The sequence below is a fragment of the Bos grunniens genome, chromosome 2 (assembly GCF_055505025.1).
Source record: "Bos grunniens cultivar Pamir isolate PY7600 chromosome 2, Bosgru_T2T1.0, whole genome shotgun sequence".
In the NCBI taxonomy this organism is placed as follows: domain Eukaryota; kingdom Metazoa; phylum Chordata; class Mammalia; order Artiodactyla; family Bovidae; genus Bos; species Bos grunniens.
In genome coordinates, this window is record NC_141166.1 from 51,628,042 (window position 1) to 51,645,932 (window position 17,891).

At 42.6% G+C, this 17,891-nt stretch overlaps 1 protein-coding gene across 4 annotated transcripts in view; it reads left to right on the forward strand.

Annotated features, from left to right (window-relative positions):
* Positions 1-5,824: 5,824 nt before the first annotated feature.
* The window catches only part of HECW2 (HECT, C2 and WW domain containing E3 ubiquitin protein ligase 2), a 433,106-nt gene continuing 421,039 nt past the window's right edge, over positions 5,825-17,891 (forward strand). The window contains exon 1 of one of the 4 annotated variants that reach the window (XM_086348453.1): positions 5,825-5,961. The gene's annotated coding sequence lies outside the window, so the exon portion shown is untranslated. Of the gene's footprint in view, positions 5,962-5,982; positions 6,115-6,763; positions 6,904-6,937; positions 7,060-17,891 lie in introns of those variants that run through there. The other 3 variants (XM_086348470.1, XM_086348425.1, XM_086348446.1) reach the window with 3 other exon arrangements.

Sequence of the window (17,891 nt, forward strand, 5' to 3'; positions counted from 1 at the left end):
ACACCTTCAAATTTTATCTTTTCTCTGGCTGAATTTTACTGGGGTGTCTATCAAAGCTTTTTAAAATTCTACCCTTTACTATTTGGAATGTAAAAGCAGTCAGCTTTTCCACCTCTGCAAAGACTGAAATTTCTAGACTTTCTGTAATCTCTCATTTATTTTGAAAACTGGTGACTTCTTTCCTGAACTCATATCTTTTTTGTGATACTTTGCCATATGCAACCAGTAGTTTCCATCACTTACTCATCGGTTCTTTCCAATCACTAATCTTACTGCTGTGACTCAATGGCACAAGATAAGTTATGTGATAAAAATAACATTTTTTTATGTGATAAAAAAATATTTTTTGTTTTGCCACAGAATACTTTCATCATCATCTTTCTATTTTCCAATCTTTGTTCTTTGCTACTTGCTGTTGAAATTGAAAATCGCTCAGTCATGTCTGACTCTTTGTGACCCCCGCCCCTCTCCATGGACTGTAGCCTGCCAGGCTCTTCTGTCCATAGAACTCTCCAGGTAAGAATACTGGAATGTGTAGCCATTTCCCTCTCTAGGGGATCTTCCCAACTCAGGGATCAAACCCAGGTCTCCTGCATTTGCTACTGAACACCAAAGTAAGTGCCACATATTATAGGTTTTAATTATAGTAATACCCTATTTCAAAGTATTCATTTCCACTGTAGTCAGGATCATTAATACTGGATGCTATAATAAATAAGTAGCTTAATGCTATATTTCTTGCTCTCATCATAGTCTTCTATCTGTTAACTAACTTTCCTCCACGTGATGGTTCAGGGATACAGGCTTCTTCCATCTTGGGATGACACCATATAACACATGGCCTCTAGTGAAGGTGGTATTATCCAGTGAAGGTGAAGAGAAGGAGAGAAGTCACACTGGATTTTGAACTCCATTGTTAGAAGTTATTTCCAATATTACTCTTTAAATTCTATTTGCCAGAAGTAGTCACATAGCTCTTCTAAATGCAAAGACTGGAAACCGTGTAGGAACATATGGATATTGCAAACACTAAGACTTTCTGCCACATTTTATTATTTGGCCTCTCTTTCCCTATTCCACCATAATATGAGCTTCATAAGAGCAGGGATTTTGTCCGTCCCCTTCACTTCTGTATCCTTAACACTTAGAAGAATGCCCAGCTCATAGTAAATGGTTATTAAATATTCACTTAGAGAATATGTGAAAAGGAGAATCCAGGGCTTCTTACCATTACTAGTGAGTGAGAAATTGGAAGAAAATAATAAAGGATTCCAAGCAACCAAAATACACACAATGAAATGTATGCAACTATACTATTCACTGAACCTCTTCCCTCTCAAAGCCATTTTAGACAAAGTTTTATTACTCGGCCATAAAAAAGAATACATTTGAGTCAGTTCTAATGAGGTGGATGAACCCAGAGCCTATTATACAGAGTGAAGTAAATCAGAAAGAGAAAAATAAATATCATATACTAACTCACATATATGGAATCTAGAAATTTGCTACTGATGAAATTATTTGCAGGGCAGCAGTGCAGACACAGACATAGAGAACAGACTTATGGACATGGTGGAGGGGGCAGGAATGAGAGGGTGGGATGTACAGAGAGAGTAACACAGAACTTACATTATCATATGTAAAATAGATGGCCAATAGGAATTTGCTGTATGACTCAGGGAACTCAGATTGGGGCTTGGTAACAACCTAGAGGGGTGGGATGGGGAGGGAGGCGGGAGGGATGTTCACATGGGCAGGTACATGGGTAAACCTATGGCTGGTTCATGTTGATGTATGGCAGAAACCAACACAATCTGTGAAGCAATTATCCTTCAATAAAAAAATAAATCAATTTAAAATAAAAAAGAATGTTTATATAGCTATCAATGCCATGCTGCTAAGTCGCTTCAGTTATGTCCGACTCTGTGCGACTCCAGAGACGGCAGCTCACCAGGCTCCCCCGTCCCTGGGATTCTCCAGGCAAGAACACTGGAGTGGGTTGCCATTTCCTTCTTCGATGCATGCAAGTGAAAAGTGAAAGTGAAGTCGCTCAGTCATGTCCGACTCTGTGCGACCCCATGGACTGCAGCCTACCAGGCTCCTCCATCCATGGGATTTGCCATGCCATACCAGACCATAAACAGGAACTTAAAATGAGATAAGAAAGATTATCAAGAAAAGAAAAGGTGGTAAGTAGAAAAAACATGGGGTTCAAAGGAAAAAGTTACCTTTAAACTACAACAACAATAAAAACTATAGTAGCCTAAGGCTATTCAGTACAGAGGCAAAAACATCTATACCTACATAGGTCCGAAGGGTATCACTGAATCATAGCATAGTAAATAAATCACAGCCACTATGATGACTCAATTTAGTTTGGTATATTAATACTTTCTTTAACAAGACAAAAACTTTTTTAAAAAGACAGAAAAATTGTAATACATTTAAGAAAGCTTTTTTTTTTTTCATTCAAATGGACGTTTTTCAGTCATGCCCTAAATTCCCTAGTTGTAATCAGTCCTTCATTCTTCTATAATGGTTGATAGATAAAATAGGACAGTAATGGCTGTCTCAGCTATTTTTGTGCTTAATTTGTTATTTCTTCTATTGGAAGCTCCCACTCCCTGAATGCTACATTGATTAGACTACATTCAGAGTACCAGGTTCATTAGGGGATAGATCCACATTTTGTGAAGTCTGAAGATTACACATTCCAAAGGCTTTTTTAAGAAAAAAACAAAACAAAGCCCACCAATATGAAAGAAGTTTCAAAAAATATTTATTCAGAATAAAAATCACAATAAATTACAAACTAAAAAAGTTACAAGCAACAGACATCACCAAATTCAGAAAAATATCATGTTTTAAATTAATTGCATAGCATACCTTTACAATACTTTATCCTACATATCTTGACTGTATAGTCTTTTTTTTCTTCATATGAAAATGATTTTGTCACATTTTGTTCTATAGACTTAAAAGATAGCTCAGTCTTTTGATTAGCAGTTGATTGAAATTTATTTTTTATTATTGGTAGTTTAGAAGAGTTTCTTTCCAGTCAACAACTCATTGGGAAAGTCACATTCATTTTTAAGACAGTGAACACATTTGGGAAAATCTCTATCAAATTTGTTTAACATATACAGAATAAGATGGGGAAGATTTTTCAATTCTAGTTCTGGATCCATACATTTCAAACATCATCTACTCCATCAACTGCGTACTTCTGTGCTGGGTCCCAAAGCATCCATTTGCTGATAGGTTTCTGTCCATCCACCTTTGTGTCACAATATCAAGTGACCCAGGTGATGGTAGGCCTTCGAACAGCTGGAATAGATGCTACTGTTACAATGGGTTGTAATACCTATGAACCACATAAACTTATTCCAGTTAATTAACTCAACTTCCCCTTAGCCAGGGGGCTTCCCTGACAGCTCAGTTGGTAAAGAATCCACCTGCAATGCAGGAAACACCGGTTTGATTCCTGTGTGGGGAAGATCTCCTGGAGAAAGGATAGGCTACCCACTCTAGTACTCTTGGACTTCCCTGTGGCTCAGCTGGTAAAGAATCCATCTGCAATGTGGGAGACCTGGGTTTGATCCCTGGGTTGGGAAGATCCCCTGGAGAAGAGAAAGGCTACCCACTCCAGTATTCTGGCCTGGAGAATTCCAAGGACCAGTCTGTGGGGTTCATAAAGAGTTGGACACGACTGAACGACTTTCACCTTCACTTTTCTGCTTAGCCAGATCCCCAAAATGCTTGTAATCACTTCAGTGCTGTTGGATGCAAGGAAAATTATGACTGAAGGGAAGTTAGAATAAAAAGACAGCAATCTTTTGAGATAAAAATATTTTATATTTGAAACTGACAGAAACATAATAGCAAGTGAACATACTTCTAGGACCCCTCTTGTGCTGGAAGAGGCTCCAAGTTTGTTTCCTGGGATCTGCCTTTGGGTTTAGATTTGAACGCTATGCTTCAGAGGGAGTGCTCAAACCTGAGTACATTCACTGAAAGGAGGTAATGGAGGATGGTGAAGAGTCAGGACACCTTGTCTTATGATAAGCAGCTGTGGCAGCTAGGGGTCATGTAAAAATCTTGGAATAGACAATTCAAGTGGTTTCCGAGTCTGTCTTTAGTCCTTGTAGTTTTGTTGAGGTGAAAGAAGTATTTCAACTCAATATAAGGAATCACTATCTAATGTTAAGCCAATTTCAACACAGAATTGCCCAACTTGTGAAAAAATGAGCTCAAGAAGAGGCTAAATGAGAACCAGTCAGAAATCCTCTGAAGGGGAGACCCCAGTTTGGGGCTGGTGACAAGGATAGGGAGTGCATGAAAGAAGTATAGGGAGTATGAAAGAAGCTAGCCCTTACACACTTTTGCAAATCTGAGATTTTAGGATGACTTTGCTATTAATTCTATTTGAAGCCTCAGCCTCAGGTTTAATGCCTGATATATAAAGAGTTTTAAAGATAGATGGGACTGCTTTTAAGGTCAAAGAAAAACGTTTTGGCTTTTTTTTTTTAACCTAAGGGCAGCAAGAATGATCCATTTTAGCTCTTTTTATGCTTTTTTGTTTAAAGTTAGATTGTAAGATGGTGGTTAATTAATACAGGAGGTTAAAGGTTGCAGGTATGTGATTGCTGGGCATAGAGCAAGTTATACAAAGAGAACATCATGTGGGATCCTTTGGGATCCCTGTTCTTCCAGTAGGTACAAGAATAGGAACTTTTTTCTTTTGTGGTGTACGTGTGGGGTATCAGTTCTTCGGAGGAGTTCTTTGGAGGAGCCCAGAACTCCTCCAAAGAAGGAGGAGTGTGTGTGATGGGTAGATCCAGAGAACAATGAGTCAGGGCTTTTTGTGACCCCTGACAGAACACAACTGAAACTGCCTTGAGGAAATGAGGGGGGTGGGGTGGGGGGTGGATTTATTGCTTTCAGGGGTAGAGTTCACTTGGACATATTTGCCTCCTAACTCTTGAAAGATATCATCCCCACCCCCTCAGGTTTCCTTCCTTAAAGTTGACTTGGTCCATATGCATTGGTGGTACTTATATCTACATTTGGTGGCTTATATCCTTCTACATTAGTTATCCTAGTTGGAAGGACTTCTTTTTCTGAACTGATTCAGCAAAAGTTCCAGATTGAATTCTTGGACCAATATGCCCATTGCAGAACCAATCATTGTGGTCTGGAATATGATGACTGGCCAGTTCTGGGGAGTGAGGGTGGAAGGTGTCAGTATTCTGGAACCACTACAAAGACTCCTGGGCCCGGGGCGGGGGTGGGGGGGGGGCGGAGGGAAATGAATAGCTGTTATCAGAAAAGGGGAAGAAATGGATAATACTGAAAGTACATACTCAAAAATCCCCCAATAAAGATATCTGTTATTTTGGGAAAAAATGTTTTGGGATTTCCTCCATATGATTGTAGTTTAACTGTAAAAGCGTGCAAATCTTTCCCTTATCTGGATAGATATCATGCATAGGGGATAATAGTCTTAACATTTCCGCATTTTTACCCTTTCCTCTAAGTGGGACTGTCAATGAAGACGCTGCAAAAAAAGTAAACAGAAAGCTTAAAGTATCAATACGGTTATTTTTAATTTGAGTGCCCTCTTTAGACAAAGTAGCTGGGAGCGCTTTCATCAATCCATTTTTAATCGTGACCACACCCCGTGTAGGTGACATGAGTATTACCGTTTTGCCCTTGCGGTTGGGGAAATCGAGGCATGACACTCCTCCATTCAGCCTTCCGGGGGCATTTCGGAAGAGTCCAGCCTGCCTGATATCAGAGGGTCTCCTTCTTCCTCCGCTGCGCCTCTCGGAACCCTCATGTCCTTCGGCGTCGCAGAAGGAGAGCAGCTCAGGCTCCGCGGCAGGCTCGGGATTCGTCTTTCTCCGGGCGGCACCGGCCCCGCTCTCCCGCATCTTCCCCGGGAACGTCCAGCAGGACAAGGTCTGGAGTCTCTCCCGTCCTCTCCCCTCACCCCTCCCGCTGCCCTCCCTCTGGTCCACGACGTGCAGGAAGCCCCCAGCCCAGCGCCCTGCAGGGAGGTGCGGGCACATGTCGCCTAGGCGTCCAGCGGGAGGGGCGCCGGCACCGCCGGAGGTGAGCGGCCCGCACCCTTCGCCCCCGAGGGCCAGGGCGCCGGGGCAGGGAAGGGCACCGGGCACGCAGGGCCCGAGGAAGGTGGCGGCACGAGGGAGGCTGGGCGAGCCCGCCGGGAGCGGTGAGAGGGGGCCACGCGGGCGGGCCGGCGCGCGGCTCGCGGGCGACGCCTGGAGAGCGAGCGGCGGGGAGCCGGGCGCTGCTGGGCCGCTCGGGGACGCGCCGCGCCCGGGCCGTGGAGCTCGGCGGTGAACCTCCCCGGGATGCCCGGACCCCCGGGTGCCCTCCCGAGCGCGGGCGGAAGACATGGCTTCGCGCGTCCCCGCCGCCGCTGACTCGACAGAATCGGCGGGCCGCGCGAGGGGCGCGGCGTAACCCGGGGGTGGGCGGTGGCGCGGAGCCGCCCGGGGAGCTCGGGGCGTCGTTGGGAGCGAAGGAGGATGCCAACACAAAGGCAAGCCGAGACCCAGCCCGCTGCGGAGGGCGGCGGGAAGAGCCACTGAGGGGCGCGCCGGGCGCGCTCGGCTCCGCGCTGCGTCTCTCGTCCCTGCCTCGGGTTGCCGGGTCGGAGACGGCCGCGCAGGGTCCTTCGGTCCCGTGGCAGCGGCCGCCGCAGCCGAGAGCTGCATGCGACGCGCGGCGGCGCCCGCGGCCGCCTGCTTTTCCCGCGGCGCGCGCGGACCGGCCGGAGGGCGCTGGGGCCGCGGGTCCGGGCATCTGCCGGGGCGCCTAGCCGCCCGGCGGCCCCATCCCCACCCGCAGCCGGCGGCGGCAGGCGCGGAGCTCCAGGTGAGTGCACGGCCCTCGCCCGGCCTTTGCTCCGCAAGCCGGACGACGGGAGGTGGCTTTGTTTTCCTCCATTGCGCCCCGGCGCGGTCATTCATTTGACATTTCGGCTTCCGCTGCCCCGAGACGCGGGTGAGAGGCACCGGGACGTGTTTCAAGGTTTGATTCTCCGGGGAGCTGAGACTTTTGGGTCTATCTGAGCATCTCTTGAGGGAGCAGAGGCTTCATTTCCTTTTGGTTTGGAATGTGTTGTGAACATCCTCTGCCGCGGCTTGGGGCCTGGAGGAAACTGGGGCTGCAGATTTAGACGTAGACGTTTTGGAGGACGTGCAACTGCAGAGGTCTGGCTTTTCCATGCCTTGTGTTTTTCTCTATTAGCAGAGCTCAGGTGTTTTCCCTTGGTTATCATTATTAATTTAGGAACATCTTTACAGGCACATTTGTTTCTTTTAGAGTTGGAAGTCTTTGGAGACAATACAGAGCTCACAGTTACAGGGGATCAAGCGCTGTTGAACTTGGAGAAGGCAGGCATCGTCAACCGTTGTAGGTAGAGGATAGAGGTGGACCTTAGGCAAACTTCTCTGGGGGCCCTTACCCTTCCCAGTACGATTTCTGCTTTCACTGTCTTGGAGTCAAGCAAACTGAACTCTCATTGCACGTATACCTTTGTCAAAGTGTGAAACTTGTCTTATTTTTTTTTTTTTTAATAGTTTTCTATAGTTTGTAATTTGGAAGAAAAAGATTTAAACGTAATTAGTAGAGTGAACCCGGTGAAATTTCATGTTTTCGTATTGTCTCATAAGTATGATTTTCATTTTACTATTTCTCCTATTCCCTCAAGGGCTCATTTCTTCTGTTGCCTAGAGAGAGCTCCACCGCACCCCTCCCCCCGCCCCCAACAGATGGCTGTATGTTCTGAGAGGTTATCTTCAAAATGACACTCACATTACCTATAAACAAGAAAGGATCAGTTGTTAGGCTTATCCTTGGAGTTATTAAAGCAAGAACCCTAATCTGGATGGGGATGCTATTGATGGTGTGAAAATCTGGAGTTTGCTAATCTGTTTGGGCCTCAGAAGATTCCTGCAGGGATTGTTTATACAGTGTGGGAGACAGATGGCATTCCCAGCAGACAAGAGAAGCCCAGCATAAAGAGTCATTGTATTCTTAAAAAATTATCCACTTCCCTGTTGGGAGATGGGGTACAGTGGGGAAGACATAGTTTTCATCTCCCAAAGAAGACATTATAACCGTATCATCCAGCAGCTTGACTAGTGAGTTTCTTTTTTTGAACATTTAAAAAGTCATTATTGAGCTGTTTGTTTTGATTATTCCTTTGGCACATTTTGGCCTCAATTTTTGTTATGTGAAGCAGTTTAAACAGTTATATTAACAAAAATGTCTTTGAATTTAAGATTATTGTACTGCTGGGAAAAACAGTAGTTCTTGAGTACAAATGGCCGCTTGGACTTATAGTGTCCCCTCCCTGGAAGGACTTTAGTCCAACCTGCATGAATTCAAAAGGAATTTCTTCTACTACCTCCATGACAGGTGGTTTCCTGACTGCCAGTGTTTGTCCCCAGATTCTCAGCTGTGGGTAGTACTCTACTTTTATAAGACTTAACAGCCTAAGACTGTTGGGTCATCAGTCTTTTGCTCAGTCCCCTACACTTAGCAAAAGCCTAAGATTTTTGCTTTAGCAGTGTGCTCTATCACAGCATTGAACAACCTTGGGCAGTGAATCTTTCTGAGTGACTGTGGAGTCTGTGAAGAAGTTAAAGTCATTCTGAACATTTGTGATAAGCCATCTGGAGCATCTCTGCTCCTACCATCATTATAGATTCTTTATGGGCTATAGATTCCAGCTAGATTGCAAAATTGGTCTGCCCTTTGTATGCATGTGAGGGAAAATATTCCAATAAATTCACAGTCACTAGCTACAGGACTAAATTTTATGAAGAACATGAGTAATGTTTGACCCTTTGAAACAGGAAGTATGGGGTAAAAGTAAGCATTGGCTCTGTTTAGCCTGGAAACTGTGATCTTGGGGAAAAAATATATTTCCTTACTTTTTTCCAAATCCTTCTGCACCACTGATTTCAGCAAAAGGCAAAGGAACTAAGCTTGTTACCTGTAGCTGAGGACAGATACCCTAGCTATTTCTTCTGGATGAATGTGTGTTGCTGGAGAGGTGGCTTTTGGGCTCTGTCCAGTTTCAGCATGTGCCTTGGCATCAAAAAAGGGTCTAACATTCAAATTCGGATTGTTAAATGTGCGGTTGGTATCTGTGTACCTTCTCAGTAGGTTGCTTCCTCTCTTGTGAAGTGTTCCTTTACGAGAAATCCAAGGTACCAGGCCTGGGGTTTGCTGGGCACCTGGCCTGCATCCACATTCTTGTATGTTACTGCCTCCTTTCCTGAATAAAAATGGAACCAGTTTTACACAAATAGGGAATGCAGGGTGGAGTGAAAACCTTTCCAGCTCCATTGTGGAAAGGCAGGCCTGGCCTGAAAGAGAGAGGACTGCATTTGAAGTATATTTGGTTGACACAGCAGAGGCAGAATTGCTTCCTTACACACAGGATGGCCTTTCTGTGGGAAAATGAATGAGAGATTAGAAGTGTGACCACACCTTCTCAGTTGGTTTATTCCTATTGCCCTATCTGAATCATCAAATGCATCCCCTTTCACATTTAAAAGTGCCCTGGTTTGGATGATAAATTGTATGGTCACCCTGGATTTTCAGGAATCTTCACTATTTTCTTCACCACCCTCTTCTGACTTCAGATTTTGAGTCTGGCTTTATTTCAGTCTTTAATTTGTTAAACGCAAAGATAAAAAAAGTAAAAAAAATTAAACCAAAAAAATGCTTAAAGAAAAAAAAAGAAATAATAAAGAAGATGAAAGAATGAGGTATTTGGTTGCTTGTCATCTATTTACACATACAAGAAATAAAAGTTTTATGGTTGAGGTATTAAGTCTGTACTTTGGCTCTAAGCCCATGATATTATTGTCTTCGAGCACAATGAGAATTAACACCTGTTTACCTAGGGCTGACACGATTTGCGACAACTCCTATGATTCAGGACAGCAGCTTCAACAAAACCTGTTAGCAGACCTAATGGCTGCATGGCTTTTGCAGATTGGAATGCAAGTTTCAAGGGCGTCCCAGGTGGCTGTAGTGGTGAAGAACCCGCCTGCCAATGCAAGAGACTTAAGAGACTTGGCTTCTATCCCTGAGTTGGGAAGATCCCCTGGAGGGGGGCATAGCAACCTATTCTACTTGCCTAGAGAATCCCATGGATAGAGGAGCTTGGTGGGCTACAGTCTATAGGATCACAAAGAGTTGGCATGACTGAAATGACTTAGCACGTATGTAAATTTCAAGATCTGGTGTTTGGTCATGTTCTTGGAATTCACTGAGAGACCAAACACATGTGTTGTTGTGAAGACTTGACTCCACATTCTCCTAGTTTCCAAGCCCTCTGGGCCACGACGATAATAGAAGAGCCTTTGTTTTCTGCCCTCTCTTCTGACAAGAGTCTTGGGTTTGGGTCTCAGCTTTTCAGACAAAGGGCTTGCAGAGAAGAATGTGGTGTGCCCTCTCACCACATGAACATTCTCACAGGACTGGAGATTGTGCAGGTGACCTGACGGGGCTTTGAGTTTGAACACTAGATATATGGAGCTTGTGGCGTGTAATTTTACAATAATGGCTGTGCTTCTTTGCTAAAGAATTGCCTGTTTGAAAGAGTTCGTGTGCAGTGCTGGCCAGTAGGTGTTACAAATAATTATGGCTGTCACTTTTTCCACACCCACTCCATTGAAATCCTCAAAAGCTTGGTCAGCATGCTTGAATAAGAAGAAATGTATGTATCTTCTTTATAAGTGGGATGACTGAATAGTTACTTTTGTTCAGACAAGGACACTCTTGAGAGTAAAGTGAAAAGTGAAGTCGCCCAGTTTTGCTGACTCTTTGCAACCCCATGGACTGTAACCTGCCAGATTCCTCCGTCCATGGGATTTTCCAGGCAAGAATACTAGAGTGGGTTGCCATTTCCTTCTCCAGGGGATCTTCCCAACCCAGGGATCGAACCTGGGTCTCCCGCACTGCAGGCAGACTCTTTACCATCTGAGCTACCAAGGAAGCCCCTTGAGAGTAAAAAGAGGTCCTAACTGGAAGGGGCACCATATCAAACAGTTTATACTGTTGTGTCAGGAAAGTTATGTTGGATGATTGTCTTAACTATTACCTAAGTCATTAGCTTTTCTATGAAGAATACCCATATGATAGAAGAATGTCCTTAACTTCTAGATTTGTTCAACATATGTTTAATGTGTGCATTTGTATATGTGTATATACACAGACATTGCTCATATATTTATAGATATGTGTATTATGGGATTGAAATTAACTGCTTAAGAAGACCTAGTCATTTGGAAAATTGTGACTTTCATCGTTTCTTTCATAGATTGACTTTTAAACTAAAAAAAAGAAGTCCAGCCTCTCCAGACTTTAAGTCATCTTCTGACCTTGTGCAGTTCTCTTGCTTAAATCATTTGATGGTTCTCCATTTTCTGTTTAATTCTCAGGTAAGAGCCACAGACAGATTGGTGGCTAGAGAGGAAAAGCAATGAAAAAATTTTACTTACTCCCTCATTCATTTATTCATTCAACTATTAATACTATTTATTGAGCACCTTACCTTCCATGAATCTAGATGCTGAATGGATAAAACAAAGATCCCTGCCCTTATAAAGTTTTCATTTTATTGAGAGTGAAGAGGTGGGAGTGGGAGATGCACAATAAGCCAAATAAATAAGTGAATTATATAGCATTGTAGAAGGAGGTAATACTTTGGAAGAAAGTAGAATAGATAAATTAGTTGAGTAGCCTTCATGAAGAAACCTTCAGCAAAGACTTAAAGGAAGTGAAAGAAGTTGCTCACACAGATACCAGAGGGGAGTGTTTCAGGCAGAGAGAACAGTCAGTGTGAAGGAGTGAAGGTGAGAATATGTTTGGATGAGTTCAAAGATTAGTGAGAAAACCAACACAAGAGGGTGGAGTGATGGGGGGGACATGGAAATGTGAATCAGAAAGATGATGTAGGGGTAGCAGAGCATGTAGCACCTTGAGAAGTGAGATTGACTATAAATCCAGCAGAAATCCCATTATGTTCTTAAAAGGTATTCTGCTATTAATTGTGTTTGTGCTCTGAAGACTACAGTGGTCAATATCACTTGCATTTCATACATGGTGCACTTCATCTTAGTTATTATACTTTTTATGTCATTTGCTCATTGTTTACTTGTTAAAATAGCATAGTTTATTGTTGCTGGTCTTAAGTTTTATCTCCATTGTGCAAAAATAGATCAGAGGCTCAAAAGTGGTTCATTGCAGTGTGAAAATAGTGATGAAAACAGTAATGAAAATGCTACAGTTCAAAATGTCACAAACATACTTAGAGAACTAAATCCCATGTGAAATATAAAATGTGAATCTGTATGTGTAAAAACAAGGGAGTTTGTGAGAGTAATGATTTCAAAACAGTAGCTGAAATGGAAAATTATAAAAAAAGCAAAAGGAAATAAGATGATGACTATTTCAAAAGTGCTTTTTATTGGGTTTGCCATCCATTTGCTCCTAGTCTTTAGTCATCGCCTGTTGTGAAACTTTTTCTGTGAAGCCATGGATGTTTTGGTGTCATTTTCAAACAAAGCACAGTGGCTTCTCTGTTATACCATTCAAGTTTCCCAGGACAAGAACTCAATGATATTTTCCATTACAAAATTAATGTGTTAAACTTCTAACAGTAGGAAAGAGATGAAAACTTTAGTAGCATCATTAAGTGATCCTTGTAACAAAAGTAAGTATAAGTCATTTTATTGAAGAGACACTTGGAAAATCAGTTGGAAAGTTAAAGACAAACATTATCTGCAGAGAGAAACCAGAAGTTATTGTCAGAATTCCTTTGTCAAATGACACAGTTGGCTGTTGCCTATTATCAGTGGAGTAGAGTGTGGAAGAGTGATTACTATCATGTACACACTAGCAGATATTTCACTTTATGGTTGGATGAAACCACCGATATCATGCAGAGAATGAATCAGCTTTTGGCATTTGTTCAGGGAGGAGCACTTGGTGATGCTTTGTTCATTTATCACTGAAAACTCGTGGTATAGAGGAAGAGATTTTTCTTTTGGTTAACCATTATATATGAGACAGGAAAAGTCCTCAGGAAGCAGAACTGACAGAGCATTAGGTTCATGTATAGATAAGAAGGTTGTGACTTCATGAAGAAAAGAAGTTGTGCCTAGAAGCCAACCTACATGTTCTTCCATTCACAGTGAAGATGTAGCACCTTCTGATCTTGAGGAACTACTGAAAGAAAGTGAAAACTGGATAAATTACGGCCCATGTGTATCTGTGTGTGCTGTGCAAAGTGATGGACAAGGAGTGTAAAGCTGCTTCTCTGTACTAATGTACTCTGGCTGTTTAGGGGAAAGGTGCTCATAAGGTATTTTACCTGTGCTGTAAGATATCTGCAGAGCAAGAAAGATGTTTCTTTACGACATCACACTTAGAAATGATTTCTCTTATATCAAGTGTCAAGCCTCAGTACTATACTCTGCCCACATGGAACCATGTCAGGGACAGGGAGAAAAGGGAGAATTGCTAACAAAACAATCTGCTACAATCATAGGGACTAAGACATTTTTTTAATTAGAAAGAGTTAGAGGTCCACATTGGCTATAAAGAGTTAAGAAAGTAGTATTTTCAGTAATGGGCAGTCCTTTAAATCAGAAGCATATTATCTTTCGGTGACCTATTGGAAGAATAAGAGCACAAAGAAATAGAACTTAGATCCAGTAAAGTTGATGGGGTGAGAATACAAGTGTATATGTATATAATGTTTGAGAGCATGTAGAGAACCACAGTGGGAGGAACCCAGGCTTTAAGGATTTTGTTAAGATGCTGGATGGCCGGGAGGGCAGGTAAAGGAGGTGGAGAAGTCTGACAATTGCACTTGACCTTTCTTATACTTTTGCCTTAGGCTTGCCTTCATTTCAGACAGATGGACTTGGTACTTGACTTTGTTTTTAGAACAGGATTTGTATTGCCCCTGATGTAACCTAGAAAAAAAATTAATGTTCTCCAGTGTTCTAGGATTCTTTGCATAGTACTCCCCTCATTTCTCCCCTCCTCCCTCCCTGCCTCTTCCCAACCCTCCTGTCGTCTTCCCTCTCTTCTCCTCTACCTCTGTCTCTTTTGTTCTTTCCCCCTTTAAGCTGTTGAGTTGGCATCTTGAAACTAGGAGATGCTCTGAGGGCTTATGTTCTTTACATGTCTTGGGCAGATATGTGTGCTGTCTAGGGCAAGAGGGATCAGGGCTCTAGGGCAGTTCTATTCCTTGTTTAGCTAACCCACTCTAATATGGAATATCCAGTTATAGCACACACTTAAATTTGAACCCTCTTCCTTAAGTAAACATCTGTTTCCCAGGGAGTTCCCTGATGGCCTAGTGGTTAGGGTTGCAGGCTTTCACTGCCTTGGCTGGAGTTCAGTCCCTGGTTGGGGAACTGAGATCCTGTAAGCCTTGTGGCAAGGCCAAAAAAAAAAAAAGCGATTCTTTTCTTTATTTATTTGGATTTTAATAAAGATGGAGTCATTGTCTTTTGTCTGATAACTCTTCTATAGTGATGGCCATTATTTCATTCTAGGACAGAAGTCATTCATGCATTATTCATTGAATAAACATTGAGAGCCTTATATGTACCAGGCTGTCTTCTGAGGGATAGGTTAAAAGAGGTCAATATTCAGACATGGCCCTGACCAGATAAGACAGAGAATCGAGTTAGGAAATAGGCAAGAGCAACAGAGATATGAATAAATAAGGGACTATGTAATTGCAAAGCAAATGTGGCAGACATTGTAAAGGTAAATATTTTTACCTTAGGGTGGTGGTATTTGGGCTACTTTTATGTTAACTTCTGAACTTTACGGTCTTCTGAATGTATTTTTGAAATATTTTGTAAGTAGAAAATGGAAAAAAAAAAAAACATAGTTGAAAGTGTCTTAAGTGCTTTGTAGAGGAGGAGCTGGCTAGAGAAGGAAGTGTAAGTGAGACTTCTTTTCCATGGGGTGGGCAGGCAAGACCTGGAGTGTAATTCATCACTTGTCTATGTGAGAGGGATGAGGATAATTTGGACAGGGTTCAGAGAAGAGTTGTACAGATGATTGACTGATCAACGGCTGAGTTGAAAATAAGACCTACGAGAGACGTCTCAAAGAACCAGGGATGTAGAACAGCCTTGGAATTTAACCCGATGCCATGACTTAGGATCTCTTTTTCTTAAATGTATACACCATCCACTTCTACACATCCACATTCTCTTCACTCATTTCTCTTGTTCAACATCAGGCAAGGGCCATGGTGCAGGTTAGAATTACGTGTTAGAGGAAAACTGGGGTTTTGTTCTCTAGTTGAGGAAAAATTGAAAAGGACCTGAAAGGCAAATGAGTTCAACCTTCTTCTGAAGAGGTATCTCTTTAATGTTGTTAATAGGTGGTCATCAAGTTCTTACAGACCGTTTTCATACCTGCTCCACCTAGAATGGGGTGGTGGCGGGTGGGGCAGTCTCATCTGCTTCAGTTAGGCAGGTCTTCTTTCCGTTCCATACATGCCCTGGCTCATCTCCACCTCAGTACTTTTACCACAGGAAGTACTTCCCATCTGGAACACCCACCAATTCTACCTGCTTTTCTGTGTGTCATTAAAAAATTGTGTTTTGCATCATTTCTTCCTCCCCTCCTGCCGTCTTACCCTTATGAAGAATATGGCATTTCTAGAAGTAAATGCAGCTTCCTTTGTTGTGATTGGGAGTAAGACTGGGGGTAGAGTGAGTATCCTACTCTGGGAGGGGATTGAGGACAGTGAGTTTAGTATCTTCCCCCTAGAGGCTGATATGCCCCACTCTTGGGAATCACTATCTTATAGCAATAAAGATCTTAATCATCTGCTGTAACAACTTATTTTGTTTGCTATTAGTGTTTTTGCCAACTAGATTTAAGTACTTTGAAGATATGAGAACTTGGCTGATACCTCTGTATAGTGCCCAGTATTGATCATGAAGTGAATACATATGTGATAATCAATGGCTAATGGCTGAAGAGACCATGTGTTTTTTTTCATGAACCATTATGGAAACCTGCCATTTATATAAATCAGATATTAAATTGGTACAGACACTAAAAGATGAACATTTTTGTAGTTCTAAAATGGCAGAAAGTCAAGTCTTGGAGGTCGGTTCATTGAGATAATTCCCATCTCAGAAAACTCCTCTTCCTTTGTAAGCCTTCTAACTCCTTGCTATTCAGAGTGTAGGCTACAGACTACACTGGTGCAGTGACATCAGCTCACCCGGAAGCCAGGCCTACTGAGTCAGAATCTTCATTTTAACAAGGTCTTCAGATGTGTTCTATACACAGTAAAGTTTGAGAAGCATTTTATTTTTAACACAAACTTCAGAAATTTAAGAGGAGTGTTTATCTTCAGAGAGATGTGAGTCTGGAAACGACGATTTCATTGGTCTGTGGATGAGATCCTCAGTGTTTTCTGTTGTGTGGCTTGGAATTACACTGCTTCTTGCCAGGCCAGAAAATGCCTCTGCAGGAATGCCCCAGGGTAGTTTAAGTATGAGACTGGTTCTTAGATGTTAGATGTGACGGTGATTACAGGAACTTTAAGCATTTTGGAGTGAGAAACTCAAGAGAGTTTGGCAAAGGTAGAGAAACATGGGCATGAAACCTGAAACCAAAGGTAAGGAAAGAGGTCTTCCCTTTATGATTAGAAGCAACTTCTAACTCTCTGGACTTCAGTTCTGTTCTCCCCCTCCCACCGCTCCAGAGCCAGGTGGTCACAAATGAAATGGCTTAAAGTGCTGTGCATGGAAACCTGGTGGAATGGAGAGGCATTCTTCATCAGAGGAGAAGGAGGTGTCACTACTCAGCTTACCCAGTTGTTGCCATGTGGGAATTTGTGTTCAGCAAATAGAGCTAAAAATCTAAGTTTGTATATACAAAACCTCTTTGACTGTAATATGTTGGTAATTAAAATGCTTTTAGAACAGCTCAGGCCAAACAAAATTCATATGCTGCCTGCATCTGTTTTGTAACCCCTCTTCTAGAGCAACAAAACATATGTGGTGATGTGAATATCTGACCTTTTTAGTTTAGGACATCAAACATGGGTAGAGGCATTTTGGTTCTAGTAAGGACCACTTTGGATCTTTACTAAGTAAAAGAAATAAAAAGACATAAAGAAGGGAGTTGTACTTGCTTTGATGACTTGGTTTATCAATAAAATACAGGTCTGAAGAACCTCAGTAACTCAGTAATGGTGTTTGGAGGAAAGTGATGCAAGTTATGACCAACCTAGACAGCATACTAAAAAATAGAGATATTACTTTGCTAACAAAGGTCAAGCCTATGATTTTTCCAGTAGTCATGTGTGGCTGTGAGAGTTGGACTATAAAGAAAGCTGAGCACCGAAAAATTGATGCTTTTGAACCGTGATGTTGGAGAAGACTCTTGAGAGTCCCCTGGACTGCAAGGAGATCTAACCAGTCCATCCTAAAGGAAATCAGTCCTGAATATTCATTGGAAGGACTGATGTTGAAGCTAAAACTCCAATACTCTGGCCACCTGATGCGAAGAGCTAACTCATTGAAAAGACCCTGATGCTGGGAAAGATTGAAGGCGGGAGGAGAAGGGGACGACAGAGGCTGAGACGGTAAGGATGGCATCACCGACTCAATGGACATGAGTTTGAGCAAGCTCTGGGAGTTGGTGATGGACAGGGAGGCCTGGCGTGCTGCAGTCCATGGGGTTGCAAAGAGTCAGACAAGAGTGAGCAACTGAACTGAACTGATGCCTAAAGGCATATAACTTAGGTTCTATAAAATCTGAAGGAAAAGTGAGCATGGGATTTG